Below are 17,766 nucleotides of genomic sequence, written 5' to 3' on the forward strand. Positions count from 1 at the left end.
TCTTCTCTTCGTACAATATGTTATTACCAGATCTACATGTTCATACATGGCCGAAGGGTTTAATTTCACCCGAAATGGTCATATTCATTTTTTACGGTTAGATCTGTTCAACATTTAGGGGTTTTTATTGTACATGCCGATGACGTGAATGTAGCACTTGATCATGAAGGGACGTTCCTTCTAAACCTAGTGGCTTGATCGTGAATGTAGCAGCTTGCGGAGGTCGCTGGTGGAGAAGGCCGATCTACCCTACCTCGAGACTTTCTCCTTCCTTGAGGTCGCGTTGCCGATCGCCGCGCGATTGGATTTTGCTTTCCCCATCGCGGTGGAGGAAGCTTTGGTGGACGAGAGTTTTGAACTTGGAGGAAGAAATAGTGGCGTGAGGAAGATGAGAATAGAGCGCGAGGAGGAAGATGATAGTCGATGGCGAAACGGGAAAATGAGGATATATGGTAAAATTTCATCCCTTTTAACTTAAGGGTCGATAACGGATAACCGTCTGATCGGAATGGACGGTTCCCGTGATGCGCATCTAGGGCAACCACGTGGCGAAGCAAAACAAAATGCCCAACCCATTTACCACACCTTGGCGTAAATCAAGGAACTTACTAAGCGCCGCTCTGTCGGGCGACTCGGAGAACGTGTGTTCTTCTGGTCAAACCAAGTGATGGATATGAAATACACCACTTTTTCTCGTGTTTAAATCCTTAGCTAAGTCAAGAAATTGACTAAGTTTACCTCCCAACTTACTACTAATGAGTAATTAATACAAAGATGTGCAATCTCTTCTATTTTTGAATGATGTGTAGGAAATCACGTTATAATGAAAAATGGACCTGCAATTACTGAAGAAAATCGCGTCAGGAGTATGGCAAAGTTGACTACGCTCGAAGAGGAGGTTCCAGGTACTTTAACGAACATCGGTACGGGCAAGTCCCGCCCGTACCATGTGTCGCATCCTTCCTCAGGTCAAACCCTATAAGTTTCGTGAAGGACCCGGCGCTAAAATGAGAGCATTCGTTGTCAAACAGAGCCGCCATCCATTAGATCCATCTGCACCACACCGAAGGAGACCCACGACCAAAGTTCATCCATTCCATCTCCAATCTCCTCCATAGCCATAGTCATCACCATTGTAATAGAGATCTCCTTGAGAATTGGCGACCATTGTAAGAATATTGTGATTTCAATCTAAGTATTTGCCACAATAATTTCTATCTTATTGAACTTGATATTATGTGTGAGTAGTTCTCATGGTCTATGGATTGGGGTGAATCCGCGTAGCGTTTATGTGCATCTAATCTTATTATATGTGTACAGATTGAATAGGAGTTTTGCAATATTATATCCTTATCTCTTTGTCTCGTTTCGATGATCTGCAGGTACCCATATCATTTGGATCGATCAAAGGAAGAGGTGGAATGAGTGGAGAACGGCGTGCTACCGCGAAACCTCAGTGAGAAAGGAGAAAGTAGCGGTACATGTTTAGTGATTCATTCGGGATCATGTCACAATCATCTAGCTTAATGCTTTGGTCTGTATTCATATGCTTAATAACTGTTCTTGCTCGTGGCTATGAGGACAGTGTTTGGACCAAGAGGCTCTTATCACCTCTGGCTTTAGGGGCAAGAGTATTTACGTATCTGCTACTCACAAATCTCTTGTCTCTTTTTTTATTTGTTATACATATGCGCTTCAATTATATATGTACGCATAGCTGCAGGAGAAACCTTAACCCTGACCTATTTCCATCATTGAACACGTACAACGCCCTTAAAGTTAACTAAAGTAAAATTAACTAAACTAGAAAGGTCCGGTAAACATAAAGTAAAATTAACTAGCAAGTCTTGTAGACGTTTCATTTACACCATTTTAGCAGTGCTTCCCAAGGTTTAATTAAACCTAGGTCTACTAGGGAAAAAATTTATCGTAATACAATCCGTAATCCGGATCAAAGGTATCAACCCTTTTTCTGGCGCCGTTGCCAGGGAAGCAATTTCTCTATTCCGGTAAGGTTACTAGAGACCTTGTTAGTCATTTTATTTTCGTTTTAAGTTTTTATTTACTATTTTTATTCTCTACATGAAAACCCAAAAAATTAGTTATTTCTTCTTTTACAATCATAGAAGAAAATACCAAAAGATAATCACCATGGCAGAAAAGAAGCTTGGGGAATATGCTATCCCCAATGATGATTTTATTCGTGCACCCATAACTCAGCCCGCTGTTACTGTGGAGAACTATGAAATTAAGCCTAACCTTTTGAGTTTGGTTTAGCAGAATCAATTTGGAGGCTCAACCGCTAAGGACTCAGGTATGCACTTGAATACATTCACTAAAATATGTGATATGATGCGCATTAAAGATGTTGACCTCAATGCGGTAAAATTACACTTGTTTCCTTTTTCACTAAGAGGAAAAGCAAAAAACTGGTTGCTAGCTTTGCCTAAAGGCACTATTACTTCATGGGATGAATGTACTAATATATTCATGAGTAAATTTTTCCCACCAGCAAAGACTATGCAGTTGCATTCCAACATTACAGGTTTTAGACAAGAAGACCGCGAGCCACTAGCGCTTGCATGGGAAAAGAAGAAAGAAGCCATCATGAACTGTCCAAGTCATGGAATGGAGGAATGATTAATTTTGCACTTATTTTATAATGCCCTTAACCCAATATCAAAGTCTATGCTTGATACTGCAGCTGGAGGAACATTTATGAGTAGGCCAGTAGAACTGGCAAGGAGACTTCTAGATGATATGCAGAGCAACCATACACAATGAAATGTAGAAAGATCCTCCTCAAGAAAGATGAATTCAATCACTGAAGGTAACAATGAAGAGCTTACCTCAAAGGTAGATGATCTTTTAAATATTCTGAAGGGTAAGGAAAGTACCCAAGTTAATGCCATCACCAACTCTAATGTTGAGGAAGTAGACTTTATAGCAAGAAATCCTTGTAACCCTGCATGGAAGAGTCAAAACTATGGCTCTAATTTTCAAAAACAATATACTAATATTGCAGGAGTTCCAAATAATAATTACACTAATGGTAGTGGAGCAAGTAATGGTAATATTTAAATTGAAAATACTTAAAAAAAATTATGCATGCTCAAACTAAACAGAATAACACCCTTACAAAGCTTACTAAAAATTATAGCACTATGTTAGGAAATTTATCTAATCAAAATGTTTCTCTTAAGAACGATGTTCAAGTTCTACAGGAAAGGACAAAGACCGTTGAGGCACAATTGGGGAAGATAGCTGAAAGCCAAACTATAATACTTGCTAGATTTGCAGGTAAGCCAGAACCAACCCCCGTTGAAGACCTCAAGATGATGAGGATCAATAGAGAAGGAGAAGCACATGAAGAACTGGACTATACCAATGCAACAACACCGGAGTACTCCGTATAAGATCTAGTGAAGATGATCACCGTCAAGCACCCCGTAGTCGATGAAGGTAATAGTGCCATGTTCCAGCAATTTATTCATGAAGTAGCATGCAAAGTTCGTGAGTTAGAACAACAATATAAGAAGCTAGTAGAAAAACTCTCAGCTAAGCTTGATGATATATTTGAGCCCACTATTAAGATTCATATTGGAACAAATGAGGTGGCTGCTGATAGTGGTTGATGGGCTTGATGATTCCACAACAATTACACCAAAAAGATGTTGATATGTTGGGACTCCAAGTGCAGAGTGTTGTATCAAGAGAGTATCTTCCCCACAAGGGTGACTCAAGGGTTTATATCGAACTCTCGGGGAACTGGATGGAAGAGTATTTGTCTTCTCTCTTCTTCAAGCAATCCTGCAAGTAGCCTTGTGTCCCCAACTCCACCGTGTGGTTTTCAAGCACAAGGTTTCGCGTAAGTAAATAACACAAGTAGTAATAAAAACAAGTAGTAAACTAAACTAGATAAAATAACTAAGTAAAAACTGTAAAGAGGTTGATTGTTTTTTATGTTTTGGATGCAAACAAGAAAGATAAATGTTTTTTGTATTTTCGGAATAAAATAGTGAAGCTAATAGAAAACAATGTAAATGCAAGATAAAGGTGTTTCTTATGATAAAAAGTGGACCGGCGTTCATGGGTTTACTTGACTATTCTCTCATAAAATTGTGGTGGACAAAAAGCAATTCATCAATGATATATGAAGGTACAAAACATATTATAAGCAAGATAATATATTAATAAGGGCATCACGTCCTAAAATAGAGATGATGCAACACACCTCTCTTATGATCCACAAGAATGAAACTTCATCAATCTTGTATTGAGAATTAACAGAGCATAGCAATAAGTACTTTGACATGAAGTTTGGATATCAAATATGCTACCTTGAAAAAACAAGATCATCAATGTTGTCACATGATGAACATATCACATGCATTCACTTTATCCCTAGTGAGGTAGCAAAAGAAAGGCAAAGCCATAATAGATCATGAATATATTGTCACTATCCAATCACTACAATCTTGCTACTCCATCTAACACACACATCACCCCACACACGCTCTTGCCTAGATGTTGGATCAGAACATCAACTTAAGAACGGGGTACATAATATGCATCTATCAACACATCTCACAAACATAATACGATCAGATCTCATATAACAATATCATAGAACACGGATCCACCACATAGGTATTACAAATATGACCATAATCATGATAGGCAGCTCATATGGCACTAAGTAATATAAAGAACATAAGAGAAATAGATCAAACTACTGCAACAAACCCGTAGTCCAGAGGTGTACTACTCCCTCTTGGTCACGGTGATGGTGATGAAGACGTTGGAGAAGGTGGAGATCCCTCTGATACGTCCCAAACGTATCTATAATTTCTTATGTTCCATGCTACTTTTATGATGATACTCACATGTTTTATACACACTTTATGTCATTATTATGCATTTTCCGGCACTAATCTATTGACGAGATGCCGAAGAGCCAGTTGTTGTTTTCTGCTGTTTTTGGTTTCAGAAATCCTACAAAGGAAATATTCTCGGAATTGGACGAAATCAACGCCCAGGGTCCTATTTTTCCACGAAGCTTCCAGAAGTCCGAAGAGGAAACGAAGTGGGGCCACGGGGCGATGACACGCCAGGGCGGCGCGGCCTGGGCCCTGGCCTCGCGGCCCTGTTGTGTGGGTCCCCCGTGACGCCCCCTGACCTGCCCTTCCGCCTACATATAGTCTTCGTCACGAAACCCCTAGTACCGAGAGCCACGACACGGAAAACCTTCCAGAGACGCCGCCGCCAATCCAATCTCGGGGGATTCAGGAGATCGCCTCCGGCACCCTGCCGGAGAGGGGAATCATCTCCCGGAGGTCTCTTCATCGCCATGATCGCCTTCGGATCGATGTGTGAGTAGTCCACCCCTGGACTATGGGTCCATAGCAGTAGCTAGATGGTTGTCTTCTCCTCATTGTGCTATCATGTTAGATCTTGTGAGCTGCCTATCATGATCAAGATCATCTATTTGTAATGCTACATGTTGTGTTTGTTGGGATCCGATGAATATTGAATACTATGTCAAGTTGATTATCAATCTATCATATATGTTGTTTATGTTCTTGCATGCTCTCCATTGCTAGTAGAGGCTCTGGCCAAGTTGATACTTGTGACTCCAAGAGGGAGTATTTATGCTCGATAGTGGGTTCATGCCTCCATTAAATCTGGGACAGTGACAGAAAGTTCTAAGGTTGTGGATGTGCTATTGCCACTAGGGATAAAACATCGATGCTTTGTCTAAGGATATTTGTGTTGATTACATTACGCACCATACTTAATGCAATTGTCTGTTGCTTGCAACTTAATACCGGAAGGGGTTCGGATGATAACCTGAAAGTGGACTTTTTAGGCATAGATGCATGCTGGATAGCGGTCTATGTACTTTGTCGTAATGCCCTGATTAAATCTCATAGTACTCATCATGATATATGTATGTGCATTGTTATGCCTTCTTTATTTGTCAATTGCCCAACTGTAATTTGTTCACCCAACATCTGTTTATCTTATGGGAGAGACACCACTAGTGAACTGTGGACCCCGGTCCTATTCTTTACATCTGAAATACAATCTAATGCAATTGTTCTTTACTATTCTTCGCAAACAAACATCATCATCCACACTATACATCTAATCCTTTGTTTACAGCAAGCCGGTGAGATTGACAACCTCACTGTTACGTTGGGGCAAAGTACTGTGATTGTGTTGTGCAGGTTCCACGTTGGCGCCGGAATCCCTGGTGTTGCGCCGCACTACACTCCGCCACCAACAACCTTCAACGTGCTTCTTGGCTCCTACTGGTTCGATAAACCTTGGTTTCTTTCTGAGGGAAAACTTACTGCTGTGCACATCACACCTTCCTCTTGGGGTTCCCAACGGACGTGTGTCTCACGCGCATCAAGACTATTTTCTGGCGCCGTTGCCGGGGAGATCAAGACACGCTGCAAGGGGAGTCTCCACTTCCAATCTCTTTACTTTGTTTTTGTCTTGCTTTATTTTATTTACTACTTTGTTTGCTGCACTAAAACAAAAACACACAAAAATTAGTTGCTAGTTTTACTTTATTTACTGTCTTGTTCTCTATATCAAAAACACAAAAAAATTAGTTACTCGCATTTACTTTATCTAGTTTGTTTTATTTACTACTGTTAAAATGAATACTCCTGAAAACTCTAAGTTGTGTAACTTCACAAACACTAATAATAATGATTTCTTATGCACACCTATTGCTCCACCTGCTACTACAGCAGAATTCTTTGAAATTAAACCTGCTTTACTGAATCTTGTCATGAGAGAGCAATTTTCTGGTGTTAGTTCTGATGATGCTGCTGCCCATCTTAATAATTTTGTTGAACTATGTGAAATGCAAAAGTATAAGGATGTAGATGGTGATATTATAAAATTGAAATTGTTTCCTTTCTCCTTAAGAGGAAGAGCTAAAGATTGGTTGCTATCTTTGCCTAAGAATAGTATTGATTCATGGACTAAATGTAAGGATGCTTTTATTGGTAGATATTATCCTCCCGCTAAAATTATATCTTTGAGAAGTAGCATAATGAATTTCAAGCAATTAGATAATGAACATGTTGCTCAAGCATGGGAGAGAATGAAATCTTTGGTAAAGAATTGCCCAACCCATGGACTAACTACTTGGATGATCATCCAAACCTTCTATGCAGGATTGAATTTTTCTTCGCGGAACCTATTGGATTCAGCTGCTGGAGGTACCTTTATGTCCATCACTTTGGGGGCGGCTACAAAGCTTCTTGATGATATGATGATAAATTACTCTGAATGGCACACTGAAAGAGCTCCACAAGGTAAGAAGGTAAATTCTGTTGAAGAAACCTCCTCCTTGAGTGATAAGATTGATGTGATTATGTCTATGCTTGAGAATGGTAGATCTAATGTTGATCCTAATAATGTTCCTTTAGCTTCATTGGTTGCTCAAGAAGAAAATGTTGATGTGAACTTCATTAAAAATAATAATTTCAACAACAATGCTTATAGGAATAATGCTGGTAACAACTATAGGCCATATTCTTCTGCTAATAGTAATGGTTATGGTAATTCTTATGGGAATTCTTACAACAATAATAGGAGTGTACCCCCTGGTCTTGAAGCCATGCTTAAAGAATTTATTAGTACACAAACTGCTTTTAACAAATCTGTTGAGGAAAAGCTTGATAAAATTGATATTCTTGCTTCTAAGGTTGATAGACTTGCCTCTCATGTTGATCTTTTAAAATTAAAAGTTATGCCTAATAAGGATAATGATAATAAGATTGTTACTACAGCAAACTCCATCCAAGTTCTAATTAATGAAAATATTAGATTGATGGCTGAATTGCATGCTAGGTGGGAAAGAGAAGAAAACGAAAAACTTGCTAAAGAGAATAATGTAGCTAAAGTTTGGACTATTACCACCACTAGTAATGATAATGATTCACATGTTGCTAAACCTCCTACTATCAATGGTAAAATAATTGGTGTTGGCAATGTTTCTACTCCTAGTGCAAAGCATGCAAAATTACCTGAAACTGCTAAAACTGCTGAAACTGCTTGTGATAAAACTGCTGAATTTTTTTCCAACGTTGGGGACAATGATTCCATTGCTGTAGGTCATAATGATTTAGACTTTGATGATTGTCACATCTCTGAAGTTATAAATTTCTTACAAAAACTTGCTAAAAGTCCCAATGCTAGTGCTATAAATTTGGCCTTTACAAAACATATTACAAATGCTCTCATAAAAGTTAGAGAAGATAAACTAAAACTTGAAACTTCTATTCCTAGGAAGTTAGAAGATGGTTGGGAGCCCATTATTAAGATGAGGGTCAATGATTTTGATTGTAATGCTTTATGTGATCTTGGTGCAAGTATTTCTGTTATGCCTAAGAAAATCTATGATATGCTTGACTTGCCACCATTGAAAAATTGTTATTTGGATGTTAATCTTGCTGATAATGCTATAAAGAAACCTTTGGGGAGGATTGATAATGTTCATATTATGGTTAACAATAACCTTGTCCCCGTTTATTTTGTTGTCTTGGATATTGAATGCAATGCATCTTGTCCCATTATATTGGGAAGACCTTTTCTTCGAACTGTTGGTGCCACCATTGATATGAAGGAAGGTAATATTAAATATCAATTTCCTCTCAAGAAAGGTATGGAACACTTCCCTAGAAAGAAAATGAAGCTACCTTATGATTCTATTATTAGAACAAATTATGATGTCAATGCTTCGTCTCTTGATGTTACTTGATTCACACTTTCTGCGCCTAGCTGAAAGGCGTTAAAGAAAAGCGCTTATGGGAGACAACCCATTATTTTACTTCAGCACTTTTGTTTTATATTTGAGTCTTGGAAGTTTTTATTACTGTAGCAAACTCTCCTTATCTTTATTTTATTGCATTGTTTTCCCAAGTAAAGTCTTTGATAGTAAAGTCAATACTAGATTTGGATTACTGCGCAGAAACAGATTTCTTGCTGTCACGAATTTGGGTATGGTTCTATGTAGGTAACTCAGAAAAATATGCCAATTTACGTGCGTGATCCTCAGATATGTACGCAACTTTCATTAAATTTGGGCATTTTCATCTGAGCAAGTCTGGTGCCTCTAAAAAATTCATCTTTACGGACTGTTCTGTTTTGACAGATTCTGCCTTTTATTTCGCATTGCCTGTTTTGCTATGTTTGATGGATTTCTTTGTTCCATTAACTTTCAGTAGCTTTGTGCAATGTCCAGAAGTGTTAAAAATGATTATGTCACCTCTGAATATATGAATTATGCACTGACCCTCTAATGAGTTTGTTTTAAGTTTGGTGTGGAGGAAGTTTTCAAGGGTCGAGAGAGGAGGATGATACAATATGATCAAGAAGAGTGAAGAGTTTAAGCTTGGGGATGCCCCCGTGGTTCATCCCTGCATATTTTAAGAAGACCCAAGCGTCTAAGCTTGGGGATGCCCAAGGCATCCCTTCTTCATCGACAACTTATCAGGTCACCTCTAGTGAAACTATATTTTTATTCCGTCACATCTTATGTGCTTTACTTGGAGCGTCTGTTTGTTTTTATTTTTGTTTTGTTTGAATAAGATCGGATCCTAGCATTCTTTGTTTGGGAGAGAGACACGCTCCGCTGTTTTGTATGAACACATATGTTCTTAGCTTTATCTTTAATGTTCATTGCGAAAGTTGGACTATTTCATTCATTGCTATATGGTTGGAAACGGAAAATGCCGCATGTGGTAAATGGTATCATGTCTTGAATAATGTGATACTTGGCAATTGTTGTGCTCATATAGATCATGTTTAAGCTCTTGCATCATGTACCTTGTACCTATTAATGAATAATTACATAGAGCTTGTTAAAATTTGGTTTGCATGATTGATCTCTAGAGTCTAGAAATTTTCTGGTTAAGGTGTTTGAACAACAAGGAGACAATGTAAAGTCTTATAATAGCTACAATATGTTCATATGTGAGCTTTGTTGCACCTTTTATACTTGAGTTTGCTTCAAACAACCTTGCTAGCCTAGCCTTGTATTGAGAGGGATTCTTCTCGTGCATCCAAATCCTTGAGCCAAAAACTATGCCATTTGTGTCCACCATACCTACCTACCACATGGTATTTCTCTGCCATTCCAAAGTACATTACTTGAGTGCTACCTTTAAACTTCTATTCTTTGCCTTTACAATACATAGCTCATGGGGAAATAGCCTTAAAAACTATTGTGGTGAAGAATATGTACTTATGTGTCTTATTTCTTAATAAATTGCTTGTTGAGCGGTAACCATGTTTCTGGGGACGCCATCAACTCTTTTACCCTTTGTTGAATATCATGTGAGTTGCTATGCATGTTCGTCTTGTCTGAAGTAAGGGCGATTTTCATGATCAAATGGTTTGAGTATGCATACTGTTAGAGAAGAACATTGGGCCGCTAAGTAAAGCCATGATTCATGGTGGAAGTTTCAGTTTGGACAATTAATCCTAAATCTCTTATGAGAAAATTAACTGTTGTTGAATGCTTATGCATTAAAGAGGAGTCCATTATCTGTTGTCTATGTTGTCCCGGTATGGATGTCAAAGTTGAGAATAATCAAAAGCGAGAAATCCAATGCTAACTTTCTCCTTAGACCTTTGTACAGGCGGCATAGAGGTACCCCTTTGTGACACTTGGTTGAAACATATGCTATGCAATGATAATCCGTGTTAATCCAAGCTAATTAGGACAAGGTGCGAGCACTATTAGTATACTATGCATGAGGCTTGCAACTTATAAGATGTCTTATACATAACACATATGATTTATTACTACCGTTGACAAAATTGTTTCTTGTTTTCAAAATAAAAAGCTCTAGCACAAAAATAGTAATCCATGCTTCCCTCTGCGAAGGGCCATTCTTCTACTTTATTGTTGAGTCAGTTTACCTATTCCTTCTATCTTAGAAGCAAACACTTGTGTAAACTGTGTGCATTGATTCTTACATGTTTACCTATTGCACTTGTTATATTACTTTGTGTTGACAATTATCCACGAGATAAATATGTTGAAGTTGAAAGCAACCGCTGAAACTTATATCTTCCTTTGTGTTGCTTCAATGCCTTTACTTTGAATTTATTGCTTTATGAGTAACTCTTATGCAAGTCTTATTGATGCTTGTCTTGAAAGTATTATTCATGAAAAGTCTTTGCTATATGATTCATTTGTTTACTCATTATCTTCATCATTGCTTCGAATCGCTGCATTCATCTCATATGCTTACAATAGTATGATCAAGATTATGATAGCATGTCACTTCAGAAATTATCTTTGTTATCGTTTACCTACTCGAGGGCGAGTAGGAACTAAGCTTGGGGATGCTTGATACGTCCCAAACGTATCTATAATTTTTTATGTTCCATGCTACTTTTATGATGATACTCACATGTTTTATACACACTTTATGTCATTATTATGCATTTTCCAGCACTAACCTATTGACGAGATGCCGAAGAGCCAGTTGCTGTTTTCTGCTGTTTTTGGTTTCAGAAATCCTACAAAGGAAATATTCTCGGAATTGGACGAAATCAACGCCCAGGGTCCTATTTTTCCACGAAGCTTCCAGAAGTCCGAAGAGGAAACGAAGTGGGGCCACGGGGCGACGACATGCCAGGGCGGCGCGGCCTGGGCCCTGGCCGCGCGGCCCTGTTGTGTGGGTCCCCCGTGACGCCCCCTGACCTGCCCTTCCACCTACATATAGTCTTCGTCGCGAAACCCCCAGTACCGAGAGCCACGATACGGAAAACCTTCCAGAGACGCCACCGCTGCCAATCCCATCTCGGGGGATTCAGGAGATCACCTCCGGCACCCTGCCGGAGAGGGGAATCATCTCCCGGAGGTCTCTTCATCGCCATGATCGCCTCCGGATCGATGTGTGAGTAGTCCACCCCTGGACTATGGGTCCATAGCAGTAGCTAGATGGTTGTCTTCTCCTCATTGTGCTATCATGTTAGATCTTGTGAGCTGCCTATCATGATCAAGATCATCTATTTGTAATGCTATATGTTGTGTTTGTTGGGATCCGATGAATATTGAATACTATGTCAAGTTGATTATCAATCTATCATATATGTTGTTTATGTTCTTTCATGCTCTCCGTTGCTAGTAGAGGCTCTGGCCAAGTTGATACTTGTGACTCCAAGAGGGAGTATTTATGCTCGATAGTGGGTTCATGCCTCCATTAAATCTGGGACAAAGGATGTAAAGTTCTAAGGTTGTGGATGTGTTGTTGCCACTAGGGATAAAACATCGATGCTTTGTCTAAGGATATTTGTGTTGATTACATTACGCACCATACTTAATGCAATTGTCTGTTGCTTGCAACTTAATACCGGAAGGGGTTCGGATGATAACCTGAAAGTGGACTTTTTAGGCATAGATGCATGCTGGATAGTGGTCTATGTACTTTGTCGTAATGCTCTGATTAAATCTCATAGTACTGATCATGATATATGTTTGTGCATTGTTATGCCTTCTTTATTTGTCAATTGCCCAACTGTAATTTGTTCACCCAACATCTGTTTATCTTATGGGAGAGACACCACTAGTGAACTGTGGACCCCGGTCCTATTCTTTACATCTGAAATACAATCTAATGCAATTGTTCTTTACTGTTCTTCGCAAACAAACATCATCATCCACACTATACATCTAATCCTTTGTTTACAGCAAGCTGGTGAGATTGACAACCTCACTGTTACGTTGGGGCAAAGTACTGTGATTGTGTTTTGCAGGTTCCACGTTGGCGTCGGAATCCCTGGTGTTGCGCCGCACTACACTCCGCCACCAACAACCTTCAACGTGCTTCTTGGCTCCTACTGGTTCGATAAACCTTGGTTTCTTTCTGAGGGAAAACTTACTGCTGTGCACATCACACCTTCCTCTTGGGGTTCCCAACGGACGTGTGTCTCACGCGCATCACCCTCCGGCGGTGATCTCGGTGGAGTTTCCCCCTCCAGTCTTCTCTGCAGTAGCCTCCGTTTCGGTGTTTCTGTCTTTCTACGGTGCTCTCCTCCCGAGAACTCTTTGGGGCCATATATATAGTCATTTTTAGGGAAAAATATGTTGGTGGGCGAAAGAATCAGGGCAATCGGACGATCGAGATGTGAACGGAGGTTGGTGGCGCGGCTAGACTTCTGGGCCACGCCACCTGGCCTCGTTCGCTCCCCGGGCCTCTCCAGGTGTGCTCCAAAAGTCCATTATTTTCCTCCAAGTGAAAAAATGATGCTCCAAAAATCCCAGGTCAATTTGACTCTGTATAGGTCTCTCAAAGTAAAAATACGCGAAACAGGGTTTTCCTGTTCTGCAGGGTTATAAACCAAATAAAGGGGATCATTGGTAAATCCCCATAAATCAATGTAAAACATGGTATTATCATCATATATATTGAAAATATGTGGGAGTTCAATATGATAAAGGACAAAGTTCATGTATGCATTTTACATGCATCGGCTGCACTTTGTGATCTTGGTGCAAGCGTCTCCACAATTCCAAAAATCTTATTTGATAAGTTAGGAATGGGGCCATTTAAAACTACTGAGCTAAGACTTCACTTAGCTGATTCAACTTGTGACAAGCTCTAGGAATTAAACATAATATTGTAGTAGAAATTAAAGGATGTCCTGCTCTTATTGATCTTGTTATTGTGGACATGCATGAAGACCCTATAGCTCCTATAATCTTAGTAAGGACATTTATTAGAACTATAAAAGCTCTTATCAATATGCATGAAGGGAATGTGAGAATTGGACTACCATCCAAAGACCCATTTGTAGTACACTTCCATAGAAAAAAGAAGGTCAAACATGACGATAATGGGATCATCACTTTGAAAGCTAATTACTTCGGAGAGGGTCATCCACTTCCTACATCTAGTTGATCACCATCTTGGTCAAGCAATTGACCTTAACTAGAAGCGCTTCATGGGAGCCAACCCATGCTTAATAAATTTTTCTATCCAATTCTTGTTTAGTCTAATGTTTTATTCGTTGTTTTTTTAATAAAGAGTGGTCATGAGATTCTTGGAAAAGAGGATAAGTAATAAATAAAAATGTCTTTCCATTTTGTACTTACAATTGAGCATTCTTAAAATTATATATACTGCTGTTTTTTCTTAGTTATTTTCGAGGTAATGTTGATGTACAAGGGCATGTGAAGGAATGCACAACCACTAACTTTAGCGACCGACAGTACGGTGGGACCCGTCCGTACCAAGCGCCCGTACCACATCTCCAGCCTGAGGAAGAAAAATTGGAAGTTTTGTCGAAGAAACCAGTAACTTTCGCCACCATCGGTACGGACATACCAGACCGTACTGCCGGCCGTACCACTTGGATGATGAAACTCCAAATTTCAACAAGTAACTAGTAACTTGCTTGACCATCGGTACGGGGGGATATGACCGTACCACCCGACCGTACCGAGCCGACCGCCTTAACCAAAGGCGGCTGCACCTGGTACGGGCGGGATGCGCCCGTACCGTCCGCTCGTACCATGCGTCGGAAGCCATAAATAGTCAGGGAAGAGTTAAACCTAATCAAAATTTAATATCCTCTCTCTCTTCCTCCTTCAAACTCAAACCGTACTCCTTTGGATCTCCAAATGCGTTCGCTTTTTATTCGATTCCTTGTTGGAGATATGCCCAAGAGGCAATAATAAATTAGTTATTGTTATATCTTAGTGTTCATGATAAATGTTTACATCCCATGCTATAATTGTATCAACCGAAACATTGGTACATGTGTGTTATGTAAACAACAAGGAGTCCCTAGTAAGCCTCTTGTATAACTAGCTTGTTGATTAATGGATGATCATGGTTTCGTGATCATGAACATTGGATGTTATTAATAACAAGGTTATGTCATTAGGTGAATGATATAATGGACACACACCCAAATGAGCGTAGCATAAGATCAAGTCATTAAGTTCAATTTGCTATAAGCTTTCGGTACATAGTTGCCTAAGTCCTTCGACCATGAGATCATGTAAATCACTTACACCGGAAGGGTACTTTGATTACATCAAACGACATTGCGTAAATGGGTGGTTATAAAGATGGGATTAAGTATTCGGAAAGTGTGAGTTGAGGCATATGGATCAATAGTGGGATTTGTCCATCCTAATGACGGATAGATATACTTTGGGCCCTCTTGGTGGAATGTCGTCTGATTAGCTTGCAAGCATATGATTGGATCATAAGAGATGACATACCGCGGTACGAGTAAAGAGTACTTGTCGGTAACGAGGTTGAACAAGGTATGGAGATACCGATGATCGAACCTCGGACAAGTAAAATATCGCGTGACAAAGGGAATCGGCATCGTATGTAAATGGTTCAATCGATCACTAAGTCATCGTTCAATATGTGGGAGCCATTATGGATCTCCAGATCCCGCTATTGGTTATTGCTCGGAGAGGAGTCTCGACCATGTCTGCATAGTTCACGAACCGTAGGGTGACGCGCTTAAGGTTCGATGTCGCATAAGTAGATTCAGAATATGAGATGGAGACCGAATGTTGTTCGGAGTCTCGGATGGGATCCAATACATCACGAGGAGGACCGGAATTGTTCTGGAAGAATTCTGCTGTTTTGTATTTCAAGAAAAGTTGTTCTGGAAACATTCTCGGAATTGGACGAAATAAAAACAGAAGTTCTTATTTTTCTGTCACGTAGACGGAGTCCAAAGGGGAGACGGAGAAAGGCCATGGGTGGGCCACACAACACGCCGGCGCGGGTCCCACCCAGGCCGCGCCAGGGTAGTGTGTGGGCCCACCAGGCGCCGGCTCTAGATGTGTTTTGTGAAACCCTAACCCTACCTCCCGACTATATATAGAGGGATGGTTTGGCCGGCCAAAGCTGCTCCGTACGCAACCCTAATTTGCCACCTCTCCTCCCTCCCAGTTTCTCCTGCTCCGGCTTAGGCGAAGCCCTGCAGGAATTCTTCTCCACCACCACCACCACGCCGTCGTGCTGCTGGGATTCCGTGGAGATCTACCACACCTCCGCTGCCCGCTGGAACGGGGAGAGGAAGGAGCTTCATCGACACCGTACGCGCGACCGAGTACGGAAGTGCTGCCGGATTGCAGCACCGGGGACGATCGTCTACATCAACAACGAGATTAATCTCGTAGACTTTGGAATCTTCGAGGGTTAGTCTCATCTCCATCTCGTTGCTTCGATCTTGTAGATTAGATCTTGGGTGTTCCATAGATTAGATCTGTTGGTTTTATTCGTCTTGCGGTAGGAAAATTTTTGTTTTCTATGCTACGAACCCCATCATTCCTTGCACTGCATCAAAGTACGGTACGTTTCTCCTCCGATCCCCAACTTTTTATCCGCAAATCCATTCTCTAGCTTTTGCCATTATCAATCTAGACTTAGGTCACATTATGAACTTCATCACCCTAATGAGCAGGTTTCGAAATTACAGGAGATTCTTTTATAAGATGTGTAGAGGATGATCATATGTCTATTTCTATCCGATTAGATTTTTATTTTTGTCAATTTTTTTAATTTCTTCTTAAGATACGGTAAGTGCTAATTACTTTTTAGATGAACACAAAGAGTTGTGATGACTGCAAGAACACAGATCAGTTGTGGCTAGTTTCAAAATAAGAGTATCGAACCACGAGGAGCTACTAGTAGTGATCTTAATGCCCCTTGCTACTTTCTACTAAAGATTACTTAATAATTATTTTCTAGTCTCAAAATGATGAAAAGGGGGTGTTGTAAATGGTTGCAGGAAAAGTAAATAAATTAGTAAAAATGTTATATAAAAAGAGTAGGAACTTTATAATACAAAGTGTTCTCAAGGATTATTGGATCCACCTCAAGCACTAGGACTCATGTTAATTAAGATAAAATATGATTCCAAGCATGTTGTGTGTGTGAGAGCTCCGTAATAAGATGCGCCCAGAAAGCCATCGGTCATCACATCTCTAAATAACCACAACATCTAGCCTTCTGCAACCACATATTGACTAGTGCTATTAAGGGGTGTACCCAATGGTCATCGATATGAGCTTTATGAATCCCTCTTATCCCCCTTATTCATGTATCAAAGCGCCGATACGGTAATGTCACTTCTCGTCATTCGCTTTACCACACTTCAAAGAGTAGTTCCCTCTCAAGACCAATAGCCAATATTACATGGTGCGGAACATGTAATAACAAAAGAGAAAACTAACACACATTAATACTTGAAACCATAGATCATCTTAGATTCATCTCATATGCATGCTAGGATTTCTCCATCTCCCCAAGGACTAATAAGACTACTCAGAACATCATCATAATCTTGTGGAATTTATTAAAGGAATGGAACAAATTCGAATACAAATCCACAATAGCAATCAAGATTACAACTATGGTTGGAGGATGATGGTGATGAAGGTGCAGCGATTGATGATGATGAAGGGGATGATGCCTTGTCCTCCGAGGATCCATGTAGCAACCCGGATCTTGTCTTATCCAAAGTTCCCTCTTGAGATCTGATCTGGGACGCTGTTTCTCGGTTTCGTGGAGCTGTCTGTGTCTGATCTCTGATCCGTCTACGGGAGGTGAAAGTATTTTACGAGGCGGTGCCCCTGGAGGGTGGTACGGGCGGACAGTACAGGTGGCCCTTGCCCGTACCGATGCCCATTAAAGCCCCTGGAAGCTGTCCTCGCATTGTCCTTTCGCCCAGGCACATTATTAAGTGCAAAAA

This window comes from Lolium perenne, chromosome 4 (genome assembly GCF_019359855.2).
Source record: "Lolium perenne isolate Kyuss_39 chromosome 4, Kyuss_2.0, whole genome shotgun sequence".
In the NCBI taxonomy this organism is placed as follows: domain Eukaryota; kingdom Viridiplantae; phylum Streptophyta; class Magnoliopsida; order Poales; family Poaceae; genus Lolium; species Lolium perenne.